Source organism: Hemitrygon akajei, chromosome 2 (genome assembly GCF_048418815.1).
Source record: "Hemitrygon akajei chromosome 2, sHemAka1.3, whole genome shotgun sequence".
Lineage (NCBI taxonomy): Eukaryota > Metazoa > Chordata > Chondrichthyes > Myliobatiformes > Dasyatidae > Hemitrygon > Hemitrygon akajei.
The window spans coordinates 190,167,170-190,174,745 of NC_133125.1; the positions used below are offsets into that span (position 1 = coordinate 190,167,170).

Consider the following 7,576-nt stretch of genomic DNA (forward strand, 5'->3'; position numbering starts at 1 on the left):
CAATAGGTTTCAATGAGGTCACCCCTCATTCTTCTGAATTCTAGTGAATTTGGCCCTAAAGCCATCAAACGTTCTTCATATGACAAGCTATTCAATCCTGGAATTGTTTTCGTGAAGCTCCAATTTCAGCAATCCTTTTGAAGATAAGGGGCCCAAACCTGCTCACAATACTCCAAGTGAGGCCTCACCAGTGCTTTATAAAGAGTCAACATTACTTTCATGCTCTTGAAATGAATGTTAAAATTACATTTGCCTTCCTCATTACAGATTCAACCTGAAAATTAACCTTTAGGAAATCCTGGACAAGGACTTCCAAGTCCCTTTGTGCCTCAGTTTTTTTTAAATATATTTTATCTCCATTTAGAAAATAGTCAACCGTTTCAATTCTTCTAGCATGTTTGACCAGACTTCCTGACACTGTATTACATTTGCCACTTTTGTCCATTCTCTTAATCTGTCTAAGTCCTTCTGCAGACTCTCTGCTTCCTCAAAACTACCTGCCCCTCCACCAATCTTCATATTATCTGCAAACTTTTTAACAAAGCCATCAATTCCATCATCCAAATCATTGACATATAATGTAAAAAAAAGTCCATCCCAACACTTAACCCTGTGGAACATCACTAGTCACTGGCAGCCAATCAGAAAAGGCTCCCTTTATTCCACTCTTTGCCACCTGCCAATCAGCCACTGCTTTATCCATGCTAGAATCTTGCAGTAGCTTGTCAAACAGCCTCACGTGTGGCACCTTTTCAAAGGCCTTCTGAAAATCCAAGTACACAACATCAACTGATTCTCCTTAGTTTATCCTGTTTGTCATTTATTCAAAGGATTCCAAGATTTGTCAGATAAGATTTTCCCTTGAGGAAACCATGCTGACTATTTTATCATGTGCCTCCAAGTACCTTGAGACCTCATCCTTAATAATCGACTCCAACATCTTCCCAGCTGAGGTCAGACTAAATTGCCTATCTTTCCCTTTCTTCTGCATCTCTCCCTTCTTGAATAGTGAAGTGACATTTCTGATTTTCCAATATTCCAGAACCATTCAAGAAGCTGGTGATTCTTGAAAGATCATTACAAATGCCTCCGCAATTCTTCATCCACCTCTTCCAGAGCCCTGGGGTGTACACCATCTGGTCCAAGTGACTTATCTCCCTTCAGACCTTTCAGTTTTCTAAGAAAGTTCTCTCTAGAAATGGTAACTTCTCACACTTCATGACCCCTGACACCTGGAACTTCCACCATATTACTAGTGTCTTCCACAGTGAAGACATATGCAAAATACTTATTCAGCTTATCTGCTATTTTATTGTCCCCCATTGCTACCTCTTCAGCATCGTTTTTCCTGCAGTCCAGTATCCCCTCTTGCCTCTCTTTTACACTTTATGTATCTGAAGAAACTTTCGGGATCCTCTTTAATAGTATTGACTAGCTTACTTTCGTATTCCATCTTTAACTTAATAACTTCTTTAGTTGTCTCCTGTTGATTTTTAAAAGCTTCCCAATCCTCTAACTTCCCACTAATTTTTGCTCTATTTTGCCTTGTTTGACTTCTATGTTCACTTTGACTCTCTTGTTAGCTACAGTTGTGCCATCTTGCCTTTAGAATACTTCTTCCTCTTTGGGATGTATATATGCTGTCCCTTGTGAATTACTTCCAGAAAGCTCAGGCATTGCTGCTCTGCCATCATCCCTGCCAGTGTTCTTTTTCCAATCATTTCTGGCCATTCTTCTCTCAAGCCTCTGTAATTCCAATTTACTTCACTGTAATACTGATACATCTGACTTCACCCTTCTCAAATTTCAGGGTGAATTTGATCATATTATGATCACTTTCTCCAAAGGGTTCTTTTCCCTTAAACTGTCCAGTTCATTGCACAACACCCAATCCTGAATAGCTGATCCTCTTGTGGGCTCAATGACAAGCTGCTTTAAAAAGCCATCTCGTAGGCATTCTAGAAATTCCCCCTTTTGGGATCCAGCGCCAACCTGATTTTTCCAGACTACCTGCATATTGAAATCTCCCAAGACTAGTGAAACATTACCCTTTTGGCATGCATTTTCCATCTCCTATTGTAATCTGTAGACCACATCCTTACTACTGTTTGGGGGTGTGTATACAACTCCCTTCAGGGTCTTTTTACCCTTTCAGTTCCTTAGCTCTATCCACAATGATTCAACCCCTTCAGACCCTATGCCACCTCTTTCTAATGATTTAATTTCATTTTTCACCAACAGAGCAACGCCACCCACTCTGCCTTCCTACCTGTCCTTTCAAGACAATGTGTATCCTTGGACAATAAGCTCCCAGCTATAATCATCTTTCAGCCGTGATTCAGTGATGCCAGCAACATCATTTCATACCTGCCAGTCTGTAACTGTACTACAAGTTCATCTACCTTATTCCGTAAAATGCACACATTCAAATACAACACCTTCAGTCCCGTGTTGGCTCTTTTTGTTTTTGTCCACCCTTTACATTGCAACTCATCCTGTTGACTGCAATTTTGCCCTGTCAGCAGCCTTTCTTCTGTTTTTAAACCAGCTACCTCATCTTCAGCACTGTCATCTGCCCTCCCTACAATACTTCTTGCATTGAAATACTGTATATGCAGCTCAGGACACTAGTCACACCATGCTCAACCTTTTAATTGCTAACTTTGTCTGAGGTCTTACCAATCTCTCCTCTGTCTGCCTCCCATCTGCCTGCAACTTTAGTTTAAACCCCACCGTACAACATTTGCAAACCTTCCCACTAGGTTATTACTCACCCGCCAGTTCAGGTGCAAACCCTCCCATCTTACCTGGAAGAGAGCCCAGTGATCCAAAAATCTTATGCCCTCCCTCCTACACCAACTCCTTATCCATGTATTAAACTGTATAATCTTCCTAGTTCTGGCCTCACCAGCATGGCTGATTTATTATCCCTCTCATCTCATTCTCCTGCCTTCTCCTAGAAACTTGTGACTCCCTGACTAATCTAAAACCTATCAACCTCCGCTTTCAACATACTCAATTACCTGGCCTCCAGAGCTGTCTGTGGCAATGAATTCTACAGATCCACCACCCTCTGGCTCAGAAAATTCTTTCTCATCTCTGTTCAGAATAAAGGGATGTTATTCTATTCTGAGGGTGTGCCCTCTGGTCCTAGACTCCCCCACTATAGGAAACATCCTCTCCATTCCTACTCTATCTGTTCCCTCTGGTCCTACACTCCCCCACTATAGGAAACATCCTCTCCACATCCACTCTATCTGTTCCCTCTGGTCCTAGACTCCCCCACTACAAGAAACATCCTCTCCACATCCACTCTATCTGTGTCCTCTGGTCCTAGACTCCCCCACTATAGGAAACATAGGATAAGAACAAATGTAAAAAATCATTGTATTTCAGTCAGAGGGGTGAATCTACGTAACAGTTGTAGTGAGAATTTAAAAACATGCACTACACTTAACAAGTTTAAAAAAATTATTTAATGAACAAATATAAAATACATGACTTAAAATGAATGGGAGTAATGTAAATAAATGATATTTGGAATTGGATTTTGTGTTAAAAGATTATGAATTTTTGTGTTTTTGATGTGATGATTGGCACCAAATATGTTGTTGTATAAGTAAGAGGGGGTAGGCGTAATAAGCTGTAGCTTCAGCCTACACTCTTTCAGTCTGTTTTAAATAATATCTGTTTTATGTTGTAATTTTGTCCTATGAAATCATCGTCATAAATGTTATGTTTTGAACTGAACGAAATAAATTAATTTCATTCTTTCATTCATTTATATATAAAATTTATGTATATTATGCTCACCTTTTCATCCCTGAGATCATTCTCATGAACCTCCTCTGGTCTCTCTCCAATCCCTACACATCTTTTCAATAAGGGGCTTAAAACTGCTCACAATACTTCAAGCGCGGTCTGACCAACACCTTATGGAACCTCCGCGTTACATCCTAGTCCTCTCAAAATGAGTTCCAACATTGCATTTGCCTTCCTCACCACTGAATCTACCTGCAAATTAACTTTTCAGGATCCTGCACCAGGACTTCCAAGGCCTTTTGTAGCTCTGATCTTTCAATTTTCTCCCCGTTTAGAAAATAGTCTAACACTTTTATTCCTTCTACCACGTGCATGACCATACATTTATTTGTCTAGTCTCCCAATCAGTCCAAATGCTTGTGCAGGATGGTGGAAGCCAAGTATGAGCTTTCACTCACGTGGCATGGAGTGAGTGATAAGACAGCAACAAAACTAGCTGGTTTCTAGGGCACTTTATTAGTATACCTGCTCATTAATGTAAATATCTAATTAGCCATTCATATGGCAGCAACTCAATGCATGAAAACAAGCAGAGATAGACCAGAGGTTCAGACCAAACATCAGAAAAGGGAAGAAACGTGATCTAAGTGACTTGGACCATGGAATGATTGTTGGTGCCGGATGGGGTGGTTTGAGTATCTCAGAAACTGATGATCTCTTGAGATTTTTACACATAAAAGTCTCTAGGGTTTACAGAGAATGGTGCGAGAAACAGAAGACATCCAGTCAGCAGCAGTTCTGTGGGCAAAAATATCTTGTTAATGAGGGAGTACAGAGGAGAATGCTCAGACTGATGGGACGGCAACAGTAACTGAAATAACCATGCGTTACACAGAGGTGTACTAAGATTTTTGCAGTTGTGCGGGGAGTCGGAGACCATCGGGCTCCAAGGCTTGCAGAGCATCTGAATTGGTTAATTGTTGTTCAATGAGAATTATTAATCATTTACAGTTCCTTCTGTTTTTTTAAATCAAGCCATTCACTCTTTGGAATGCTGTCTCATGGTGACTTCTGTTTAAACTTGCTCAGTCTATTTTGCCAGAATTGGGGATTCCTGTGTTTCTTGTACTATTTAAGTAGACACGGATTAGTGCTAATCGCGGGGTCCTGGTTTTGAGAATGTTACTCTCATGGAGCCACTGAAATCGTATGAATGAACTCCAGTTGCCATTTCAACACTGGAGTTTGTCTTTCCTCCGCAATTGGGTTCTGACATGCCAGCGCACGTGACTTGTGATAAGTGGTGTGCAGAAAAGCATGTCGAAATGCACAACACATTGAACCTTGAAGTGGATAGGCTACAGCAGCGTTACAACAGTTCCACCCCTGTAGCTTAGAAATCGGCCACTGAGTGTCTGTGTGCGGGATATACGAGGGCATGAGTCCACGTGCACTGTGGGTGCCACTGAGTGAGTGAGAGTGTGTGTGTGTGTGTATGTGTCTGTGTGAGAGAGAGAGACCTTAAGGGATGGGGTGTATGGCCTGTCCATTCTGGGGCAGCTCAATGACCTATGGTCCCCACTGGACACTCAGCTCTCACCTGCTGCCTGTGACTGCGGCCACGCCCCGGTACACTGCTCCGACAGGAGGGCTGAACCAGGTGAGAGTAGCCGGCAGGTCTCACGCCGGGCCCGGTGAGATAGGGACATCCCTGTCCTAGCACGTGAAGTCAGCTCCAGTGGGCCGGGTGAATGAGACCAACAGGGAGATCCAATGGCCAGGAATGCGGCTCTGCAAAGCTCCACAGAGAGCAAAGGGCAGGAGAAGGCACAGAAAAGTCATGGTCAGCCACAACAAACAAGCAAGCCACCAGTTGTTAGACTACTCGTACCCCTGGACCCAGGCCTCTGAGGTGGAGAGAGTGGAAATGTCCCAGTGCAATGGCTTTTCCAATTGAAAAGCTCTCCCACGTAGGTTACCTGTCATAGTCAGATACGATGAACAACTGGCAAGGGGAACTTCAAAAACACAGTCTGAAGCACACTCACCCCAATACAACAACCTTACTCAAAATAAAAAACCCTCCCCCAATGAAAAACCCTCAGTCCCAATAAAACACCCTCCCTCCAAATGTAACATCCTCCCTCCAAATAAAACAAAGACCCTCCCCCAATAGAAAATCCTCTGTCCAAATAAAACACCCTCCCCCAATAGAACACCTTCTCTCCAAATAAAACACCCTCGCCCAATAGAACACCTTCTGTCCAAATAAAACAAACACCCTCCCCACAATAGAACACCTTCTCTCCAAATAAAACACTCTCCCCCCAATTGAACACCTTTTGTCCAAATAAAATAAACACCCTCCCACCAATTGAACAGCTTCTGTCCAAATAAAACAAACACACTCCCCCCAATACAACACCTTCTCTCCAAATAAAACACCCTCGCCCAATAGAACACCTTCTGTCCAAATAAAACAAACACCTTCCCCCAATAGAACACCTTCTGTCCAAATAAAACAAACACCTTCCCCCAATAGAACACCTTCTGTCCAAATAAAACACCCTCCCCACAATAGAACACCTTCTGTCCAAATAAAACAAACACCCCCCCAATAGAACACCTTCTGTCCAAATAAATGAAACACCTCCCCCAATGGAATACATTCTGCCCATATAAAATAAACACCCTCCCCCCAATAGAACACCTTCTGTCCAAATAAAACACCCTCCCCCAATAGAACAACTTTTGTCCAAAAAAAACAAACACCCTCCCCCCAATAGAACACCTTCTGTCCAAATAAAACAAACACCCTCCCCCCAATAGAACACCTTCTGTCCAAATAAAACAAACACCTCCCCCCAATACAACACCTTCTGTCCAAATAAAACAAACACCTCCCCCCAATAGAACACCTTCTGTACAAATAAAACAAACACCCTACCCTCAATAGAACACCTTCTCTACAAATAAAACACCCTCCCCCCAATAGAACACCTTCTCTCCAAATAAAACAAACATCCTCCCCCCAATAGAACACCTTCAGTCCAAATAAAACACCCTCCCCCCAATAGAACACCTTTTGTCCAAATAAAACAAACACCCTCCCCCCATCAGAACACATTCTGTCCAAATAAAACCACACACTCCCCCAAAAGAACAACTTCTGTCCAAATAAAACAAACCTCTCCCCCCAAGAGAACACCTTCTGTTCAAATAAAACAAACACCCTCCCCCCAATAGAACACATTCTCTCCAAATAAAACACCCTCCCACCAATAGAACAACTTCTGTTCAAAAAAAATAAACACACTCCCCCCAATAGAACACCTTCTGTTCAAATAAAACAAACACCCCCCAATAGAACACCTTCTGTCCAAATAAAAGCAACACCTCCCCCCAAAAGAACACCTTCTGTTCAAATAAAACAAACACCCTCCCCCCAATAGAACACCTTCTGTCCAAAAAAAACAAACACACTACCCCCAATAGAACACCTTCTCTACAAATAAAACAACCTCCCCCCAATAGAACACCTTCTGTACACATAAAACAAACACCTCCCCCCAATAGAACACCTTTTGTCCAAATAAAACAAATACCTCCCCCCAATAGAACACCTTTTGTCCAAATAAAACAAACACCTCCCCCCAATAGTACACCTTCTCTACAAATAAAACACCCTCCCCCCAATAGAACACCTTTTGTCCAAATAAAACAAATACCTCCCCCCAATACAACACCTTCTCTCCAAATAAAACACCCTCGCCCAATAGAACACCTTCTGTCCAAATAAAACAAACACCTTCCC

The 7,576-nt window shown here is 42.3% G+C and overlaps 1 long non-coding RNA gene across 1 annotated transcript; it reads right to left on the bottom strand.

The window, feature by feature from the left end:
* Positions 1-3,458: 3,458 nt before the first annotated feature.
* On the bottom strand, positions 3,459-6,342 carry LOC140719229 (uncharacterized). Its single transcript, XR_012096873.1, has 2 exons — positions 5,363-6,342; positions 3,459-4,560 (listed from the first exon to the last, which is right to left on the bottom strand). It is a non-coding gene; the product is annotated as an uncharacterized lncRNA (long non-coding RNA).
* Between the last annotated feature and the right edge of the window lie 1,234 nt (positions 6,343-7,576).